This window comes from Hakea prostrata, chromosome 3 (assembly GCF_041222555.1).
Source record: "Hakea prostrata isolate BN-2017 chromosome 3, UWA_Hpros_2, whole genome shotgun sequence".
Taxonomy (NCBI): Eukaryota; Viridiplantae; Streptophyta; class Magnoliopsida; order Proteales; family Proteaceae; genus Hakea; species Hakea prostrata.
In genome coordinates this window covers 55,266,820-55,288,578 of record NC_142602.1, presented here as the reverse complement: position 1 = coordinate 55,288,578, position 21,759 = coordinate 55,266,820, and the positions used below count along the sequence as shown (strand labels likewise).

Here is a 21,759-nt window from a genome sequence, read left to right as displayed (position 1 = left end):
TGCCTTGGTTAAAGTAGCCTTTTCGATTGAGCTATCGAGTGTTTGGCGCAATCCTTAGCTGATTCAATTGTGTCATGAAAGTTGAAAATTGTGTCATGAAAAACCTAATGTTTCGTAAAAGCTATGTTTTTTTTTTTTTTTGGTCAATAAGTTTCGTAAAAGCTATGTTTTACAATAGATTTTGTTTTCAGCGTTTAGAAAAAATATAACAAAAAGGATGGCCACTAATACTTTTCCATTACGTAGAAGATGTTAAGTAGATTATTTCTCATGTAGACAGCCATAGAATTTGACCAAAAAAAGACTGCCATAGAATAAAGTGGAAAAGGAGTGGTGCAGTGAGCACCACCCAAACTCTAGAGCAATCGCACTTTCTTTCTCAAGAACCTTTGTTTGCTGTTGCACGAATATGTCCTACGTCCTTTTCAAATCATGACACGTATTTTAAAAGTTAAATGGCTGATTTTAAGGATGGGAAAGTTTACAGTGTTGGATTTCTAAAGTACCATGTATTGCATGAGATACAATAAACAAAAACTTCCTTATTAAGGCTCTTTTTGGTATCAATTCTCATTATCTATTATGCCTATTTAAAATAAATAAGTACAAGAATTCATTATTGGTCAAGAATGAAAAATGGTTTGGTGAATTTTATTGAAAATAAATTATGAAATGGAAAATAAGTTTGGTGTCAAGATAAAAAATTATTAAAAATGATAGTAAACAAGTGAGAAAAGAAGGAAAAAGTATGGTTGTTATAAAAGAATGTGTATTGACTATTTTACCCTCATCTTACTTATAGAACTTTAAGTAAACTTACACAAATGAAGATAATGAAATTCTCATCATAATCAATAATGGACAAAAAGTTCATTATGGATTTTGGAGGTTTTTCTATTATTTTAAATAAAAATAAAATTTAGGATAGATGCCAAACAATTTAAAATAATGAAAATTTCTCATAATTGACAATGATAATTGATACCAAAAAGAGCCTAAATACCATTAAGGGATTACTCAGTCAGTAATGATTGGCACCTCATAGTGAAGAGGTCATGAATTCAGCTTCCACTAGTATATGTGATAATTCTCATCCTCGCCCTCCCCCCCTACAATGTACTGCATGAGATACATTAAACAAAAGTTTCCTTATCAAATATCATTAAGAGATTGCTCAGTCAGAAATGATTGGCACCTCTTAATAAAGAGGTCATTAATTCAGCTTTCACTAGTATATGTGGTAATTCTACTCCCCCCAAACAATATAAAATATTAACCACAAAACAAAACAAAACAAAACAAAGAGGGGGAGCAGCAATCAGCCTGGCCCCCCGCCCGGGGGCCCCCCCCCCCCGGGGGGGGGGCCCCCGGGCCGCCGCGCGGGCAAGGGGGGGGGGGGGGGCGGGGGGGGGGCCCCCCGCCCCCCCCCGGGGGGGGGGGGGGGGGGGGGGGGGGGGGGGGGGGGGGGGGGGGGGAATCTGCCTTCCATTCATATCGATTCTACCTTTAAGAAGTGGACCCATGGTTTACACATGGTTCACTTCTAGAGTTAGGTCTGTGCCTGAAATTTATCCAGTCCATTTTCTTGTCAGAAATGTACCATCAATTTTCTTGTAAATGTATGATATTTGTCCCAACATCACATCAAATAGTAGAATCAAAGAGCTGTGGTTAAATTTGAAAAAAAATATGAGGTGACTTGTAAATGGACCTCAATCTTTTGGTATGATTTTGAGGCACATGTCACATATCTACAAAGAAATGGATAATATATTTCATTGTCAGAAATGGACATGATATTAGTCCAATGTGTGCCTCTTGACGATTTTGAACTGTACAGTTTGGGGTGGAGCCCACTTGTAAGTATTAGAAGAAAAAAAATCAAATATAAAAAATCCCAATGGGCTTGGTGTGGGCTCTACTACCCTTACTGTGTGGTTCAAAACAGTAAACAAAACAATGGATCTCCCTTCTGCCCCTACCTACACCCTAGTAGCAAAAAATCAAAACTGAACCATCAATGGTTGCTCAGTTTGTAATGACCAACACCTCTTAATGGAAAGGTCATTGGTATGGTATATGTAATAGTCCCACCCCCTAATATAAAGCTACCAATTCGAAATAAAGAAATACAAAAATTTGAATTGATGCTTCCAGGTGAAGGTAGATTTACATAATAGCCCTCGAGCTTTTGAGGTTAAACAAGAAAAATCTAGGACTATCGATCATAAAAATGATTTTTTGTATTTACCTTACGAGATAATTTTTCTTCTCCACGTAGTACGAAAACTAGATTTTTGACCCGACGAATTTGCCTAAGTGAAATCAACATTTAAAAAACCTAGTCAAGAATCATTTAGATTTTTTATTTTTTATTTTTGGTACTGATGGGTCCAAAATCTGCTCAGCCTTTAGATCTCCTGAGAATAACCTACAAAAACGAACGTCAGATGTGGCCCGACCGCTGGGATCGGGAGTCCACCTCCGAAGGCTAAGTCAGTTGATGAACTTAATCGCAAACGGCTCTGTTGGATCACAGAGCTAAGGAATGAATAACGAGAATACGATTCAAATTGTATGTATCTGTGTATGTGTGTTCGTCCATCTTCTACCTTGTGGGTAGGTGATGTCTTATATAGAGTGTACCTTCAAATCTCCCGGGATGTTTTGAGCCTTCTCGGACGCCGGATCTACGGATAGATCCGTAAGTGATAGATCTCTACTAGGTTGGACTAGTCCATCTTCTACCTTGTGGGTAGGTGATGTCTTATATAGAGTGTACCTTCAAATCTCCTTTGTTGGATGTTTTTGAGCCTTCTTCGGATAGTCGCTGGATCTTAACAGATAGATCCGTTAAGTGATAGATCTCTACTAGGTTGGACTAGTAGATGACTCCTTTGATAATACGATCGTTATATATTAGTTATCCATATAATAGCGATGAGTGACAGCTGCCAAATACTACTAACCGCCTTTAGGTTGATTAGCCTATTCCGATTGTATCGGATTAGGGCGTGCTTGTGACTGAGTTAGTTTTCTTCCTTAGCAAGCTATCTCCTGGACCCGGCTTGCTCAGAAGTGAGTCGATTCCCTTTCGTCCCGACCGGAGTCGAGGGTCGAACCAAGATTGAACCAAGTTCGTTTATATTTTCTCCATATCAGGTAGGAAGGGGCTTTATTACGCCGTGGGATGGGGATATTAATATGTCTCAGCAAGAGTCGAACCCATGACCTCATCACTAAGAGATGTCGGTTTCAACCAGTAGAACAACTCTACATTGGTAGAATCATAAAGATTAGGTTCAAATAAAATATGATGTAGCTTAGTCATAAATCATCCGAGTCTTATTTTTGAGTAAGTACCTTACCTGAGATATGATAAACTCAATGAATTTTAATTGTATTCGAAAGTAGTATGTACCAAATTTACATAGAAATTAAGTTAAATTGAATAATAAATCCACATTATTAAAGCCTCAACTCCTCGATGTCCCTCTCTTGTTAAAAGATACGATTCCTGTAGGTATTTTTTCATAAAAAAATGTCATGTTTTTTTTTCGGATACATATTACAGTAAACAATTAAAAACATCACTAGGTTTGACAAGATTAACCACTCAACTTTTTTGAAATCCGCAGTCAAGTCAAAAGTTTGCGAAAGAGTGGGAGACTTGGGTTCGATTGAGTTGGTTGAGTCAATTGAGGAAATTAAAGATTCGCCACTAGTCTTCATTTAACGAAATTAAGTTTAGCGATTAATTTTGAACACGTTTGCGACTAGGGGTGAAACCAGGATTTAACATTGGGAAGCTGAAGAATGAAAGTTTAGATAATTTTCCTACTTGAGAAGTGTTAATGACTAAAATAGTCATTCTACCCTGACCGGTCCGACCAACGGGTTCAATACAGTTGTTTCAACCATAGTTTTAATGGATAGTCCGACCATCGTGTCAAGAGTACCCGATCAAGATAAACTTCTATCATTTACCAACTTCCTAGAAAGGATAAGTTAGGTAAAAGAATCTTTCTAGAGTTACTTTCCTAACACAACTCTTCTTAGAGTTATATTCGGAGTCTAACTCTGATATCTAAAGCTATATAAGCACCTCAGGGACGCTTTATGTAGTAAGTATTCATATTCTGTGTGATCAATTACTTGAATTATCTATTGAGTAGTTGAGATCATATCATTGGTAGTGACTTGCTCATCGGAGACGTACCTCGACCACCCAAGGTTGAGCACGTGTTTTGCAGGAACGTGATAGGGAAGGACGAGCAGGATTTCGTATCAACAATTGGCGCCGTCTGTAGGAACTCTTGATCAAAAAGCCATTGTGCAAATCAGATCAGGAATGCTAAACCAACACTACTATATTTTTGATTGACGAATTCATCTGCTATTCATGGGTATTATTTAATCTCTTCTTATGAGTTATGAGTAATCCAACCGGATGGTATGTTTCTCATTCACCCTCCTCTTTCTTTGAAGTTTGCCTTGTCAATATAAAAATGACTGAAAATTCAGTTGGTTTCCTTCTAATCGGGCAATTAAGAAACAATGAAAAGAAAAATTGCATTAAACCACATGTTGTTTGGTTGCATCGTGATTTTCTGAAATGAGATTTTGTGGCCTCTTTTGCATTTTTATTTCTTGCAATTGCTTGATGAGTCTGTAGGACAAAATGGAGAACCCAGGATGTACAAAATCAGCTATAAAGCTGACACCAAAGATATAGATCCACTGGTGGCTATGGGAGATGAATTGGCAACTGATGTGATCATTAGGCTCGCTTTAAAGATGCTTTTTAGATTTAAGTACATCTCCACTCGTTGGAGCTGCTTGATCTCAGATCCTTATTTTGCCTATAAGTATGTTAATAGACAAGCATAAGGATCACATACACATACAATCGCCCCGTCAGTTTCTTTTGCCAGTTGGATCCTTTTGCACATGATTACGGACATTATCCTTCAGAGGGCCAAGGACTTCATTTTCTTTGGCTTAACAATGGAGTTAAATATGAAAGTAATGACAATAATGTCATCATGCGACATAGATTGAAAAGTCCGTATCCATATCAAAGTGGAAAGTTAGTCCACAATTATGATGACAGCAGAGCAAAAAAGGCACACGTCGGATTGCTTATCTTGAGCGCATGTCAGACTATTCTTCAGATCAAAATCCTCCATACACACGAAGTTACGATTCAAAAAATCGATTCACAAGTGGAAGAGATGAACGAAAAGACTTGAAGTACAATAAGATGCAGAATGTCATCTGTAGAATATATAATCTTCTTCCTCAGGGCTCCTTTTGGTGTCAATTATGGTAAACTAAATTTGATTCCGTCCACTTTCTCAATTTGACAAATTTAGAATTTTATTCTACCTATCGTTCATGGCCTTTTTTGGTATCTATATTTACCATGCATATCATATATATCTTCAATTCCATCGACTGTATATGAATGGGAATTAGAAGACAAACATGGGCTGATTGAGATTAATATTCCAATGCTACACATTTATTTAAACATATTTGTCATGAGACTATTCAGATATATTTTCTGAACCCATCATCACATTTATAATCTTGTTCAAGAATCATTTTTGACTATGCTGCTTTCATCATACTCATTGATGCACAATCGGGATTATTCGCCATATACAACCTAGAATTGGATGTGGAATATCAAGCAGTATTACTCTTTAAGTCAGCTAGCATTGGAATTCAGCAGTAATAATATATTTAGCTTCAACAACAAAAGTCTTATATACAATATTTTCAAAGCCTTTGAGCTCGTGAATAGCAAAATATAATCAAAATTACAAGTATGGAAGCTCGAGATATAATCGACCATACATGATCGAGAGAAAGGAGTTCTATATACAAGCAAAAGTTCTCAGCTAGATGAACCATAACAGTTCAAAAAAGACTTGACCTATCATGCTCGGGGGAGTAAAGAGAGATAAATATCTCACATCTTGACCTCCTTGTAAGCAAAGCATAGAAGTAGCCATGCTCGAAGAAAGAGGTCTAGATGTACAAGTCTAAAAGACTACTATACTAGAAACCTATGAGTCGACCACAATCATTCTACTCGACCAATATTGGAAGGACGCTGCACGACCAAATCAATAACTCTACTCGATCAGCATTGGGAAGAAAAAGACCTAAGTTCCTTAGGCATAAAAAGGTGTAAGACCTAAGGGCTTCTAGAAAAGGTGTAAGACCTAAGGGCTTCCAAAAAAGGTGAAAGACCTAAGACTCTTATAGGCAGAAAGACCTAAGTCTCTAAGGTGAATAAAACCTAAGGTGGCGTTTGGTTCTGCGTTTCCCTAGAATTAGATTCCAGGGAATCATGAAATTTGAAAAAAAATTGTGTTTGGTTGAAAGTTGAGTCGGAACCCAGCTCAGCTAGGATCCACTTCAACACACAAATTTAGGATCACTTGGAAACCACCTCCTGAGGTGGTTTCCAAATAAACTCACCTTTTGGAACCCACGTATAAATAGGGGTTGGAAACCATCGTGAATCATTTTCTCGTTCTCGTTCGCGAAGTTTGTTCCGTCGTAGCTAGGGTTCTCTCTTCCATCGCAACTACTGAACTCGCTCTCGCAGCTACTGAACTCGCTCATCTCTTCCATCTGATTCGCGTTCCTCTCTTGCTTGCAGTTCCGTGAAGGTTTTTCATCCGTTTGGTTCTGCGTAATTTGTTCTTACCGAAGCCAAATCGGTGTCACGGCACCTGGTTGAGACCCTGGACTGAGAAGTTCGCAGCATAATGGATTCATGATGGTGGTCTCCGATGGAGAAGAAGAAATCGAGACTCTGGTCAAGATAGGTTCTTTAGTCCTTTTTTTTTCCAATATTTTTGCTACCTTGGCTCTACTACTCTCTTGTGATGTAACCCTGACAGCTTTCTGAGTTTAGGAACCTGAAAATGATTACTATTGAAGGAGGTTATATACCCGTGAACCATTGTAAAAACCCAATAATACCAGATGGATTCATTGGGCCAAATTCAGATAATTAGCTAACTCTGATGAAGATGATAATAGTCTTTTAATGGGTAGTTCTGTGCGTCTCTAGTGTTGCTGTTGTTGGTGGTATTTTTGGGATATTTTACCTGTATGTGATTGATGTTATAAAGTCTTCATTGAATCTATTTACAAAATTTGAAATTTCTTAAGTTTCTCTTCTTTTTAGTGGTTATGAACTTGTAGAGCACACCAGGGGTAACTGGAGCAGTGATGTGGGACAGTGGCATTGTTGTAGGGAAGTTCTTGGAGCAAGCTGTGGACTCAGGGAAGCTTGTTCTTCAAGGCAAGAAGGTTATTGAATTGGGTGCCGGCTGTGGACTAGTAGGGTATTATAATCTAATTTCTTCAATTTTAATGTCTAATAATAATGAGCAATCTGTATCAGAGTATCTCTGTTCAAGAAGGATATTAGTTCTAATTCTCCTATCTGCAACGATGTCTCTTGTCTAGTTTTAAAGACTAATGGTCTCTCTGCAACTGTGAGGGAGCTCATAGGGGCGATGATCTTGACTAGATTTAATTGATCCTCTCCTGATTATGGTAATCCTTGTCCACTTATATTGCAAACTGTATATATTAATTATCTAGTATCAAATCACAAAGGGTAGTGATTTTGATATCAAATGTTGATGGTTACAATAACATATTCTGTTTGCTCTGGTGGCTGCAATAGGACTGGGATTTCATGTAATGCTTTGACATTATAACTATTTAAATCCTGAATAGTTATGATTATTTGAAAACTCTAATGGGAAAATAGGAAATTTCAATATCAAGTCTGTAGGTTTTCTGTTTTCTGATATTTCTTATTTTTAATGCAATAATTTTGAACATTCATTCGCCCTAAAAATACCATTATCATCTTTTATCAAAAGGAAATTTTGTTTCATAGTAGCAGTTCTACAAAGATTTAAAACATGAATTAGGGATGCTCAAAGCCAGAGGAATTAATTGGAATTAGCTAGGTTCTCACTATAGGAACCTACAAATTGTACATCCTACTCAAAGTCCTGTCACTACAGTTCACAACTGCAGTGCGGTGCCTATCTGGTAATTGAAAAGAATGTAATAAAATGAGACTTCCAAATCAGGTTAGTTCCTGGATTGGTTGATCCCCTTGCTGGACCAAGAAAGAAGAAAAAAAGGGCTGGGGTGATCTTGCCACTATGATGTTTGTTGCATTGGGAGTACGGTGAGCATCTCATTATTGCTCAACTTCAAAACCATTGAGATTGTTAAACTTGACTATGCAGTTAGGAAGAGAAAATTTTCAAAGTTTAGGAAATCTTATTGAAAGTTCAAATGATTTGAGATTCTTGCTCTGCTCCAGGTTTAAATTGAAAGTGATTGCTGTTGGAGTATAATTCTGTTAGTATCTATGTTTCAGTACTCGGATCTGATGTCATCTACAGTGAAGGGGCAGTAACAGATCTGTTGGCAACACTAAAGAAATTATGTGGAACTCAGACAACAATCATATTGCTGGTGAACTACGAAATGGTTGTTAGAATCTTTTCTGTTTTAGGCTTGAGAGCATTACTCCCCCCCCCCAACAGGTGGGGATTTTTCTCATATAAATGAACTGGCAGATGTTCTTCAATATTTTTGGATGCTGCAATGGAGGAGTATTGTTGGGCGAGTGGATCAGAAACAGTGGCACCAGATTATCACAGCAGTAGAGTGGCAGTGCTTGCTGGAGAGGAAAGAGCAAGATGAGGGATGGGAATTAGGTACTCGAGTTCACTTGGATGGATGGTGGTGCATGAGTAAGATGACAAGAACTAACCCTCCCCACACATTAAGAGAGACTGGTGTTCCACTGGGTCACAAGGGAGCGTCTCTCTTGACATCGGTGGTGATGGAGAGGTGCATCCTCAACCACAACCAAACCCCAAAGGTCCTTCATACTCCATAGATCGTCTGAGAATCAATCAGTCATGATCAACACAGAAATGACCCTTCTGCTCATTGTAGTCAGGCACAGCAACAAACCCAAACAAGAAAATAGGAATTTACCATGAAGATGGAAGCAACATTAGTGCGGTACACAAACACTAAGTTATGTGAAGGGTCTACCACAATCTATCAGGGTCACCAGAACACAACTGTCTTGATGTTCAAAACAGGTCAGATTCCCAATGGAAATGTGTTCCAAGCATTACTCAACAACAACAGACAGGAAATATTCCATTGATTCTAATGCTAAAGTACCAGTGAGTTTGAAGCGGAAGACTAAACTTATAAAGGTGAAGCCCAATGTCAGGTGCAATGATGGTGGATAGCTTGAGTCAGAATAATTTGATTAGCATTAAAACTAGTGACTGTAAATTGAAGCAAGCAGATTATCGGGATGAAATAAGCTAAGATATACCCTAGTTAATTAGTATATTATGATATCTTATGTTTCACTTGTGGCCCAAAGAGGGACTCATATTCCCAATGTAGGAATAGGTATCCTACTCAGTATCTTAGTGAATAATATATACAAATGCAGATCCAAACCCATCTGCAATGAGTGCCTCGGGGCCAGGCCAAGAAAAAAATTTAAAGTAATTGACTCACACAAGAACAATTTCTATGCCGGCATATATGAGATCCATATCCCAAAGGACAAAAAACTACCACACGCAAGAAACTCCAAAAAGGCCTCTCACCCTTGTAAACATATACCAAGAATTTAGTGGGAAGGGATGATAAGTACTAAATGTAGATGAACAACAAGAAATGACCTCACACACAACAACGGTGGAAGAGGAAGTAGTTGGACGAGATAACTAAATACTAATTGCATCAATGGAGTCAACCATGGAACAAATGGAGATAAGAGAGAGGGATTTATAAATGTGCCAATAACATGGTGATGTATTGAAGACAAAATTGATGGTATTTGGTTAATCAAATAAAATAACAAAATACAACAAGAACAAACAAAACAACAAGAATCAAACAAAAAACAAAAAAAAAAACATAACAAACAATTAAATACAAACACAATCTAAACAAGAAAAAGAACCAACGCACCTAAGACTCTTAAAAGACCTAAGTCTCTTAGGCAGATAAAACCTAAGATTCTTAGGCAGAAAGACCTAGGCACAAAAACCTAATGTATTTAGGCAGAAAGTCCCAAGATTTATTCTCAGGCAGAAAAGGCCTAAGATGCTGAAATGCTATGCTTAGGCACAAAGACCTAAAATATTTAGGCAGAAACTCCAAAGATTTATTCTTCAGCAGAAAGTCCAAAGATTTATTCTTAGGCAGAAAGGACCTAATAAAATTAGGCAGAAAAGACCTCGGCGGAAAAGACCTGAGATTCTTAGGAAGGCACTATGAATCTTAAGGCAGGAAAGACCTAAGATACTACTTAGGCAAAAGAGACCTAAGATTCTTAGGCAAAAAAAAGACCTAAAATTCCTTAGGCATGAAAACTTCAAAGATTTTTCATCATACTCCAAGCTATCATGCCCGGGGGGTAGTGGGTTATGACCGAGCAATGGTTGACGAACAATTACTTGGACTTATGATCGAGCAAACCGTACCGAACAGCATGGCTTGAATGATGAACAAAATAAATAACGAACATTGAAAATTACTTCACATTTTCAGTATCAACAAAGAATTGTGCATTGCCAACCACAAATTCCATCCCGTTCAAATTCACTTGTGATGAACAAGCACAACGTATGGCTGAACAGCCACCTACCGAGCAACATACTAGCAATCGTATGGAAGGATGCCACGAATGACCGATACACATTACTCCAGTATACCGAACAAAAATACTTCGACAGATGAGATAGTGCATAAAGGAGAGATTACCGAACAAAGATATTTATTTACTTCAATTCACATCGTGTTCGGGGAAGAACCAAACACAAAGATTTATTTACTTCAATTCACATCATGTACGGGGAAGAACCGAACACAAAGATCTATTTACTTCAAATTCACATTGTGTTCGGGGAATAACCAAACACAGAGATCTATTTACTTCAACTAAACGTCGTTTTCAAGGAAAAACCGAACACAAGGTGTAAGACCTAAGGGCTTCCAGAAAAGGTGTAAGACCTAAGGGCTTCCAAAAAAGGTGTAAGACCTAAGGTACTTTGGGCTTCCAAAAAAGGTGTAAGACCTAAATTTAGGCTTCCGACAACATAGTGTGCAAATACATCTATGATGAGCAACGTCGTAAGCAAATATGTCAAGAGCATCGTAGTGTGCCAATACGTTACGAGCACCGTAGTGTCCAAATAAATCACGAACACCGTAGTGTGTAAATACGACAAGTTACCATGCTCGGAGGAAGTAGTCGAACATATACCTACATATACTGGGCAGGTAACCATGGCAATTGGCAAAATCTTCAATCAAAGAAGAGGAGAATCAATGATAATTCAATAGCCAAAGAGACAATGAAGAAGACTAAAGGATTTATGAAAGGATTAGCATAATGCTTGGCCAATGCAGGGTCAACCAAACAACTTCAAATGAAAGCTCAAGAGCTCGACCAGGTTGGTGATTCTTCTCGACCACAACCAGTTCGACCAGATCAATGGTTTGAGCACTATGAAAACTCAGATGCATTTCAACTAGAACACTGGCTTAAACAGAGACGATACAAAAGATCTTATCCCTATAAATGCACCACTTGCAGCCTTGGTAGAGAAAAATCACCAAACCAAATCAAAGCTTGATTAAGAGGAAAAGCTAGTCCCTTGGTCTGAACATGGAACACCGTTACCAAGTGACTTATGGTCAACCTCAAATAGACCGACCAGGGTCAAGAAGACAAAGCAAAGGAGTCTCCGATAAAGTTGCAAAAATGTGAAAATCATGATCAAGGTTAATCAAGGAATTTTACAACTAAATAAAGTATAAGAGGACCAAGGGCAAGATCGGCCAACAAAAGTGGTCGATCCAACACAAGCATTAATGCAAATATTTCGCTCGCTGAACAACTTTTCGCCTCGCTATTTAGCATATTACTTCTCAGCCACAGAAACGCGATGACTTCTCGAACAAGTATGTAACACTTTTCGACCACAGAAAAGTGTGGAGAAAAAAGATAAGAACAGAGGACTTACTGGTCTAGGTATGGAAAAGCGAAGCAGAAACGTCAAGATAAGAGGCAAGAAAGAGCTTCCGTAGCGGCAATAGCAACTTTTTTTTCTCAAGAAACGCAGAAATGAAAAAGTAGAGAAGAAGAAATAAAGGAGGTACCTGTTCGGACCGATCAAGGACACCTTGCATGGGAGTAATGTAATCCCTTGGGTCGAACACACTGTCCTCGACTTCAATGGACCGGGGGGCTTCTGTTAATGACTAAAATAGTCATTCTACCTTGACCGGTCCTGTGAAATCCAGCCCAAACCTAGCTCGGGATACCCTATTTGTTTTGGGATAAAGAATGACTTGTTTAATGTTAGACCTTGAAGTTGGACCTTGATTTCAATGTTGTTATCCTTGAAAGCCTTAGGAGGCCATGTTCGACCTTATCCTTACCTTGACCCGGCCCGAAAATTGTATTGTCTGTAGATCCAATGACCCGAAGTGGTGGGAGAAGTCCTTGTGGACCATTTTGGTTGATGATTTGGTGTCGGAGCCCAAGCCCATGGACATTGACGATGATGCCCCTCACTTGAGAGCATTGTCAGTGTTAGTTTTGAATCTGCGCACCGAAGAGGGGTGAATTAGTTGAAATACCTAATGAACTCCTGTGCTCAATCCAAAAGTATTTCCCGAAACTATACTTCTTGATGGACTTGTAGGAGAAAACCCCACTCAATTTGACCCCCTATAGCCTTCCAAATCTCTGTCCGAAGTTGCTGAACTATGTCTGGCAAATCCTGCTTGCGCATCTAAGAAGGTGAGATTATTTGGTGGACCTAATGAACTCCCATGCTTGACCCAAAGGTGTTTCTGGAAACTAGACTTCTGTATTGACTTGTAGGAGAAAACCTCACTCCATTTGACCTTGTATAGCCCTCCGAATCCACATTCGAAGTTGCTGAACTATTCCTGAAAATTCTGTTGAAACTACTGTTGGTCGATACTGTTGGTCGATACCCATCAACCCAAGGTATCGACCAACAAGCCCAGATTCGAATAAAAAGGTGGTTTTTGGATATTCCTTCCTCCTTTTAAGTGAAACCTCGAACCTAAATCATTATTTCACTCATTTCAACATCTGAGAACGTGGGAAAGCTCCTCCAAGCCTCCTCCTTGGCTTGGGTGTTGATCTTCTTCAAGAATCCTTTGTCTCTTTTCTCAAATTTCATCTACAAGGTATGTGTTCTCTCACTTCTCTCTATTTTACTCCTATCTACTCTTGTCTTGTACCGAGTTCGTGAAGAAGGTGCTGCAACCTTGCAACCACCTCTTCTACAAGCTCTCTTGGGTTGATTAAACCTCTCTTCATTCTTTCCATGCTATGTTTCTTATACTTGACGTTCTTGCTTTCTTATTTTGATTTCCTCTTCATGGAAACATGAGTTCATCTTCTTAATCTGATTTTCTTTAGCAAATAGGTCTAATTATATGTTAGTAATTGTCTATATTTTGCTGCTCATCATTCTATTAATTGAATTCCTAAGTTCTCTTGCAATTTCAATTGATTCCATTGAAGAACATGATTCTTGCAAGTTTGAACCTAGGACCTCAATTTGGGGGTTTTCAATTTGACCATTGGATCATGTTAATTCTTGCTACATAGCCTCCTGCTACTGTTCCTAGCATTCCCTCCAAGTTTCGTATCGATCCGAGACCCGAGAGACCAATTTTGAGCCAAAACCCAAAAATCCCATTTGTTTGTCCAAGACTCTGTTGGTCGATACTATTGGTCGATACCATCAACCCAATGTATCAACCAACAGTGTTGCTGACAACAACTTTTGCCCAGTTTTGATTCGTTCGATCTCCGATTGTTCTGATTTCTTCTCTAATCCTTCATGTATGTTTGTTTAGGGCTTTAAGACTATAATTGGACCATTCTCTTGTGACTTCGGATCATCTTCTTCACAATTTGAGGTAAGGACGGTTATTACCATATAACATAGACTGTATGACTTTTACACTGTTGTTGGTAACTTAGTAGACTTAACTTATTAGTTGATTTTAGACATCATATGACTATTGTAGTTACCTTATGACAGTAGCACCATGCTTAATTACTTGGTTTATCATGTTTACTTATTCTTGTCATTTATTTATACACTGTATTATGAGATGTATGACATGTTTTCAATATGATAATGTATTGTTGATATGTAATGGACGGAAATAAGCATGTGATTGCTTAGGTATGATTTGGGATTGGGGAGTGCCCTACTGGTACTTCTGTCCTTGGACATCGGAGGGAATAGTATGGGATGTTCTTCGAAGATGCCCATCAACGCTTTCCTGGATCATTGGATGACATACATAGGACTTGTCTGGTGGTGTTTGGCTAGGATGTCCCTGTCGTATCAAACCTGAATCGGAAGGGCATAGAGACCGAACGACCCGTGGTAGTAGTGTAGATTTGTGGGCGCTCAAGACCAGTAACCACCCCGTGATGAGAGGACATAAATCGCATTGCGGATACCCGAAAGGGGCCATTTATTGGTAGGGTTGCAAATGGCTAGACTTGGGCTCACGGGCGCTCAAGACCGGTGAAATGATCCGTGAGGGGACGTGAGAGCTTCCCGTCTACCATTTGTGGATGACCAATAGGGTTGATGAGTCCGGTGAGTAATATCCGTGACTCTAGTGTGAAGGATACCGGAAAGGATCATGAGAGGGGAGGAATGGATGTATCTGGAATTGACATGATATGATTAAGTAGATGACTTGCATTGGGCTAGGCTATACCTTGACATGCGCCAATACTTAGACCAAATGGTGATGTGAGAGAGCGGTGACCGAAACCCCAACCATGGATTTGTCCGAGAGGGATGCAGGACCCAATTCTCCTCGGTGATGAGTGACTGAGACTACCTAAAGAAGTATGGTGCTATGACTTAAAGCATGTCTACCATAGAGACCAGCATACTTAGAGGGAGATTCATGTTTGCATCATATGTCTCATATCATATTGCATCATGCTATGCTATGCATCATATGATTTATGTTATTATGGAATAACTTTCCTTGTTGAGTTCTTTTGAACTCACTCCTTTTTGCAACATATTTGTTAGACTTTTCTGCAGGTACTACTACTGTTGACTGTGACGGTCAACACTTTGAGGACTAAGTTGGTGACTCATACCACTTTGGCTACGATGACTACATCAATGAAGGCTATCAGTTCAAGACTCATATTTGTCAGGAGTAGATCCAACCTGGCTTAGTTTCTTATGATTATGTTATTGAGGAGACATTGTATAAGTTAGAAGAAACTATAACTTAGTTGCTTACCTTGTTATTTTTTTTTTTTGGTCAACAACTTACCTTGTTATTTACCTTCATTGGAGATCTGGTTGTAATCTTTACCTTATTTCAATCTACTTTCCACACACGTTTGTAGAGTATATTCCCCCTATACTCTATAGTGGTCTTTTGATTCGGTACTTGTTATTCCGCACTCTAATGTTCTTTGTGATCCTTCTGTGATCATTTCTTAACTTTTATTATTAGATTACTTGAATACTATAAATTGTTCTTGCTTTTGATTATATTATTGTGATAAGTGGATATGATCGTTCCCAAACTGGATCTGTTGGGCTATGGATCACTCCCGAGTAACCCAAATAGGGTACCCCCTGGGTGGATTCGGGACGGGATGTGACAGGTCCAACCAACGGGTTCAATGCAGTTGTCTCGACCATAGTGTTAATGAACGGTCCGACCATCGTGTCAAGAGTACTCGATCAGGATAAACTTCTATCATCTGCCAACTTCCTAGAAAGGATAAGTAAAGTAAAAGACTCTTTCTAGAGTTACTTTCCTAACACAACTCTTCTTAGAGTTATATTTGAAGTCTAACTCTAATATCTAAAGCTATATAAGTACCTCAGGCAGGCTTTATGTAGTAAGTATTCAATTCTGTGTGATCAATTACTTGAATTATCTATTGAGTAGTTGAGATCATATCATTGGTACTGACTTGCTCGTCGGATACGTACCTTGACCACCCAAGGTCGAACACATGTTTTGTAGGAACGTGACAGGGAAGGATGAGCAGGATTTCGTATCAACAAGAAGCACTACTGTTTTTTCACCACACATGTTGTGTGGGCCCTTATAAGATCCATTATGGGTTTTACCTATGAATTATTTTATTATATTAAGGAATAGGCTCACATATATTTTGTGGGCCTACACATATTTGAAAAAAAAATGTAAATTATTGACATTTTTTTTTGGACAAAATATAGGTAAATTAAAGCCAAAAAAAAAAAAAAAAAAAAAAAGAAAAGAAAAGAAAAGAAAGAAAGAAAGAAAGAAAAACCAATTCCTTATTTATTTTAGGTAAGAGATGCAAACCATAAGTCTTTACGAACTCAATAATACTTAGTATAAGTGTTAAATGAGCAATCTGAGTTTAATCCAAGTGGGGTGTGACTGAGTGGTATCAGAGCCAGGTTTACAAAGTCAATAATACTTAATACAAGTGTTAGATGAGCAATCTGAGTCATAGATCCAGAAGTGACTCAAAAGAACTAGAGTGAGTAATAGAAAATCTTTCGTTAGAAACAAACTAAGAAAGTAAGTGAATCTTTCTTTTGCATAACTTACTATAAGTCAAGTGAAACACATTCTCACAGTATAGTTATCAAGAAAGTGCATAAGAGACAATAATATAAATGCAACAAGCATAATTGTACTTCATTAATAAGATAAAGCTTTACATAATTTGGAGCGTACTCTACGCTTTACAAAATGATAGGGAATGAACATGTGCTGAATAAAAACTACAATAAACATATCTAAATCCTAAAGTTAGTCAGTACTGAATCAAAAAGGATAAAAGCCTAAGTCTACTACTGCTGTGGTGGTGGTGTTGGTGCTAGTCTCATCTGGTGAAGTATATCAAGGCACTTTGCTATCTGGCCCCTCATCTCTACTTGCCCCTGCTCGAACTGGTCCATCCGAGTGAACAAACCTCTAGCCCAAGGTGGTGCGACCTCCAAAGTGTCCTAAGTCCCGAATGTGCCCCTTGTCTCGAACTGAGAAGGTGGTGGTGAGTCTGCATGATCAGTATCATCAGCCTCTACCTCCATGTCCTCCGACTAGGCTGGCATCTCTGGTGAGTTTGGTCCGCCCAGTAAGTGCATCTGAGCGACCAATCTGTGACCTATCGTGCGGCCATGTCAGACCGGAATAGCCTCCTCTCCCTCGAAGTCGACCCCAAAATGCTCGAAGATCCATGTCAGAAGTCGCCCGTATCCAAGGTTCGCTCCCCTCGGATATGTCACTCGATAGATCATGGCATTCTGGATGATGTATGCCAAGTCTATCTGGTAGCGGGTGTACACAGAGAAGGTCATCACAGCCTGCATGAGTGAGATCTCACTCTGATGACCTACCTTAGGCAACAGGTTCCGTGCTATGATCCGTGAGATAAGTTGGCATGAGGAAAGCAGCTCGACCACTAACTCTACCCCACTGCACTCCCACATGCAAATGCCTGAGTAGATGAGAGCTCTCTCCACCCAGTGGATGTCATCATCTGACTCTGCCCATGGCTCAAACCATCTCCTATCGCTATGGATGTATGGCACGTCAAGGATGTGAGCTAACTCCTTAGGGGTGAAGCGTATGTCAGTAGTCTTCACCCGGTTCTCTATCACCAGCCTAGTTTCATGCTCTCCCACTCTTTCTCTGTGGAAGGTCAGGTTGCTTGTAGAATAATCGACTAGCTTGGGATAGGCATCCTCTTCAAGAACAAGGTACCTCTCCAACCCACTGCCGCAAGTCTCTCCTCGATCTGGAACTGCTCTACCTCTGAAGTCACTACCGGTCAACCATACTTGATCAAACGCTGACTAAAGTGGCCAAAGTACAGCTCCTGTGCCTCTGGTGACCTGAAGTAGTCTGGATGGACTGGGTCATGTGCGTCACCTCTACCTGGACCACGACCTTGGCTGCAAATGGGTACTCTCCTACCTCCGCGAGCAGCCATCTAATGTAAAAAAATCTGTTTTTGGGTAAAAAGAATGCAAAATGAGAATTAGAACATGTCCAGTAATTACCTGTTAGTGTAAAAATGCATAGTGAACAGTAGATCTATGCCTAGATATGTTTTGGGAAGTAAAAGAAACATTTTGCATCAAAGAAAACCTAGAAATAGTTGCACATTTGTAGTTTCTTACATACAAACCATGGAAATGAAGGGTTTTATGAGAAGATTACCTGTGTAGAGTGTAGAAGTTGCGTGGGAAGTAGATTCGAAGCCAACAGAGTCTCCAAAATACTTTTCTAGGCCTAAGCACGAAATCCTCAGAGCCCTAGTATTGTTTTGAGAAGTGTAGAAGTGCAAATGAGACCCAAAACTGAATTTGTAGCGTTTCGTCGCGCGAATTTTGGGGCGGTTGCTATTGGCGGTCGATTGACTTAAGCGACCGGCCCAGTTGTTGTTGCCCAAATTTTTTGATTTTGGCTCTGTTTTGATTCTTTTTGGACTTTGTGCTTATTGTTGCCTCTGTTTATGAATGTTGACCTTGTTGTGGAGTTTGTTTCGTTTGAAGAATCTTTTTCCGGATTGATAAGATTCCGGATTGATCATATAATATTGTTAATTTCTGGAATTCTTTTTGCAGAATGGTTCAATTAAGGAATCGTGCTATACTTTATGGTCAAGAAGGTGAAGATGGTCCAGAAGATCATAACCGTGTTGAGATACCTGTCGGAAACACTAGAACTGAGCCTCCGAGAGTTGAAACCCCTCTTCGTAGTGGAAATTCTCCTCCACGACCACCGCAAGTAGTCTCTATTCAGGATGTGATGAACATTCTGGAAACATGTTGCATCAGCAGCTGAATCAGTTTACTACTATGATGCAAGGTTTTGCGACTACTTAGTAGAATGCCCGAGTAGCTCTTAATCCTAATGGAGCTGGTACTTTTGTGGACGATTTTGCCCCTGGACCTCACGCATGGCTAATGGAGCATTTCTTGAAGCTTCAGATCCCTGCTTTTACTGGTATTTCGTCGGAAACATTGTTCCCTAACAAGTGGATCCGAGAGATGGAAAAAGCTTTTCGCAACCTCCGTTGCAATGAAGCTCAGAAGATTACGTGTGCGATCGGAGACTGCAAACATGAAGCTGATGTGTGGTGGAATGCTACCAGACCTATCTTGGAAGCTTCGCACCCAGTTCTTACTTGGGAAATTTTCAAGGATGCGTTTTGCAAGAATTATTTTCCTGAGTCTGTGAGAGATGCTAAAGAAACTAAGTTTATGGCATTCACACAAGGACATAGTTTTGTTCTGAAGTACCAGAAGAAGTTTGAAGAATTGTTTTACTTTGCCCCTGCAGCATTCAAGGGTGATTGTGAGAAAGCAAAGAAGTTCTTCAAAGGTTTGAAGCCGTCACTAAAGACTTATCTGGCGATTCAGCCAATTGTGGACTATGCTGAGATGGTTCAGAATGCGAAGATGGTAGAAGATAATGAAAGAGAGAATTATCTGCTCCAGCGATCCGTTGAGAACATGAATCATTTGGTGGACCATAACCGGAGATTCTCTAGGCCTGCTCCTTATTCTGCCCCTTCATTTCAGCCTAGAGGAGCTAGTCCCAGTTTTAGCTCTACCTCGAGCTATGGTTCTAGCAATGCACTGGTGCGTCCAATTGTAGGTAGTCAGGGTACTGGACCGATCTATGCTTACCCCCGTCCAGTGGTTAATAACCAGAGACCTACATATCCTTTTTCAGCAGCTCCTATGGGTAGTAGGGATTTGACTTGCTTTAATTCTGGAAAGCCGGGTCATTATTCCCGTAATTGCACTCAGAAGCCAAATCCTCAGATGTCAGCTATGAAGCCTGCTTCAAATGTTCCCTCTGGGAAAGTGTTCAGTGTTGTTGGTTCAGAATCTGAGACAGATCACGATGTTGTGACAGGTATTATTTCAGTATCATCTACCTCTGCTTTCGTACTATTTGATACTGGTGCATCTTATTCATTCATAGCATCTTCTTTTGTGAGTCGTATTCTTGTTACACTTGCAAAGTTGGAAAGAGGACTAGTTATTAGTATTCCTACCAAATCTGTTGTTAGATTAGATGAAATGGTCGAGTCATGTCCAGTTGATATTGTTGGTAGAACCCTAGAAGCCCATTTGATCAAGTTGGATATGTCTAATTTCGATGTGATACTTGGAATGAGTGGTTATCTAAGTATGGTGCAATTATCCATTGTTCTGAAAGGAAGGTACTGTTTCATCTTAAGGATGATTGTCCGTTTGAGTATCAAGGTAGTCAAGGGAAGTTGAGCAAAAAGATAGTGGCTGCGGCTGTGAAAGTCAGGCAGTGGACCAAGGATGTTGAACTTCTTTCCTCTTCTGTGGATGTCTCGGAAGGCATGAAATAGTTGTCTGATATTGAAGTTGTCAGGAACTTTCCTGATGTTGTCCCTGATGATTTGTTTGGTTTGCCTCCAGAGAGGGAGTTAGAGTTTTCAATTGATCTAATTCCTGGAGCAACCTGTGTTTCGAAAGCTCCATATCGGATGGCTCCAACTGAGTTGAAGGAACTTCAGACTCAATTAAATGATTTGACAAGAAAAGGGTTCATCCAACCCAATGTTTCGCCTTGGGGAGCCTCGGTGTTGTTCGTGAAGAAGAAAAACGGTAGTATGTGAATGTGCATAGACTATCGGGAATTGAACAAGTTAACGATAAAAAATAAATATCCTCTTCCTAGGATCGATGACTTGTTTGATCAGTTGAAAGGTGCCTTTGTGTTCTTGAAGATCGATCTGAGATTTGGGTATCGTCAGTTAAGAGTGAAGTCTAGTGATGTCTACAGGACTGCATTTAGGACTAGATATGGGCATTATGAATTCCGAGTCATGCCTTTTGGTCTTACTAATGCACCGACAACATTCATGAATCTGATGAACCTAGTATTTCAGGATGTGTTGGATAAGTTTATCATTGTATTTATTGACGACATTCTGATTTATTCGAAGAGCGAAGAAGAGCATGTTGTGCACTTGAGTTTTGCTCTGCAGCGTTTGAGAGAGAAGAAGTTGTTTGCCGAATTCAGTAAATGTGACTTTTGGTTACCTAAAGTTATGTTCCTAGGTCACATTATTTCTGCTGATGGTATTAAGGTTGACCCTGCAAAGGTTCAAGCTATTGCCGATTGGGACCGACCAAAGTCAGTCACTGAGAAGTTTTCTTGGTATAGCGGGATATTATAGGCGCTTCATTGAGAATTTCTCTAGACTCTCAACCCCTATGACAAAGCTTACCATAAAAGAAATCAAGTTTGAGTGGAATGGAGCCTGTGAAAAGAGTTTCCAAGAAATCAAGAAAAGGTTGACTAACGCTCTAGTGTTGACAATACCAGACGACTCTGGAGGTTTGACAGTGTATACCGATGCCTCTAAAGTTGGTTTGGGTTGCGTTTTGGTGCAGCATGGGAAGGTTGTAGCTTATGCTTCTAGGCAGTTGAAGAACTACGAGCATAACTATCCTACTCATGATTTGGAATTGGCAGCTGTGGTTTTTGCTCTGAAGATCTGGCGTCAATATCTTTATGGTGAAAAGATATCGATTTTCACTGACCACAAGAGTC

The 21,759-nt window shown here is 39.5% G+C and overlaps 1 pseudogene; it reads left to right on the top strand.

Annotated features, from left to right (window-relative positions):
* The first annotated feature begins 7,254 nt into the window (after window positions 1-7,254).
* LOC149022538 (NDR1/HIN1-like protein 6) lies at window positions 7,255-9,408 on the top strand (annotated as a pseudogene).
* Window positions 9,409-21,759: the final 12,351 nt, after the last annotated feature.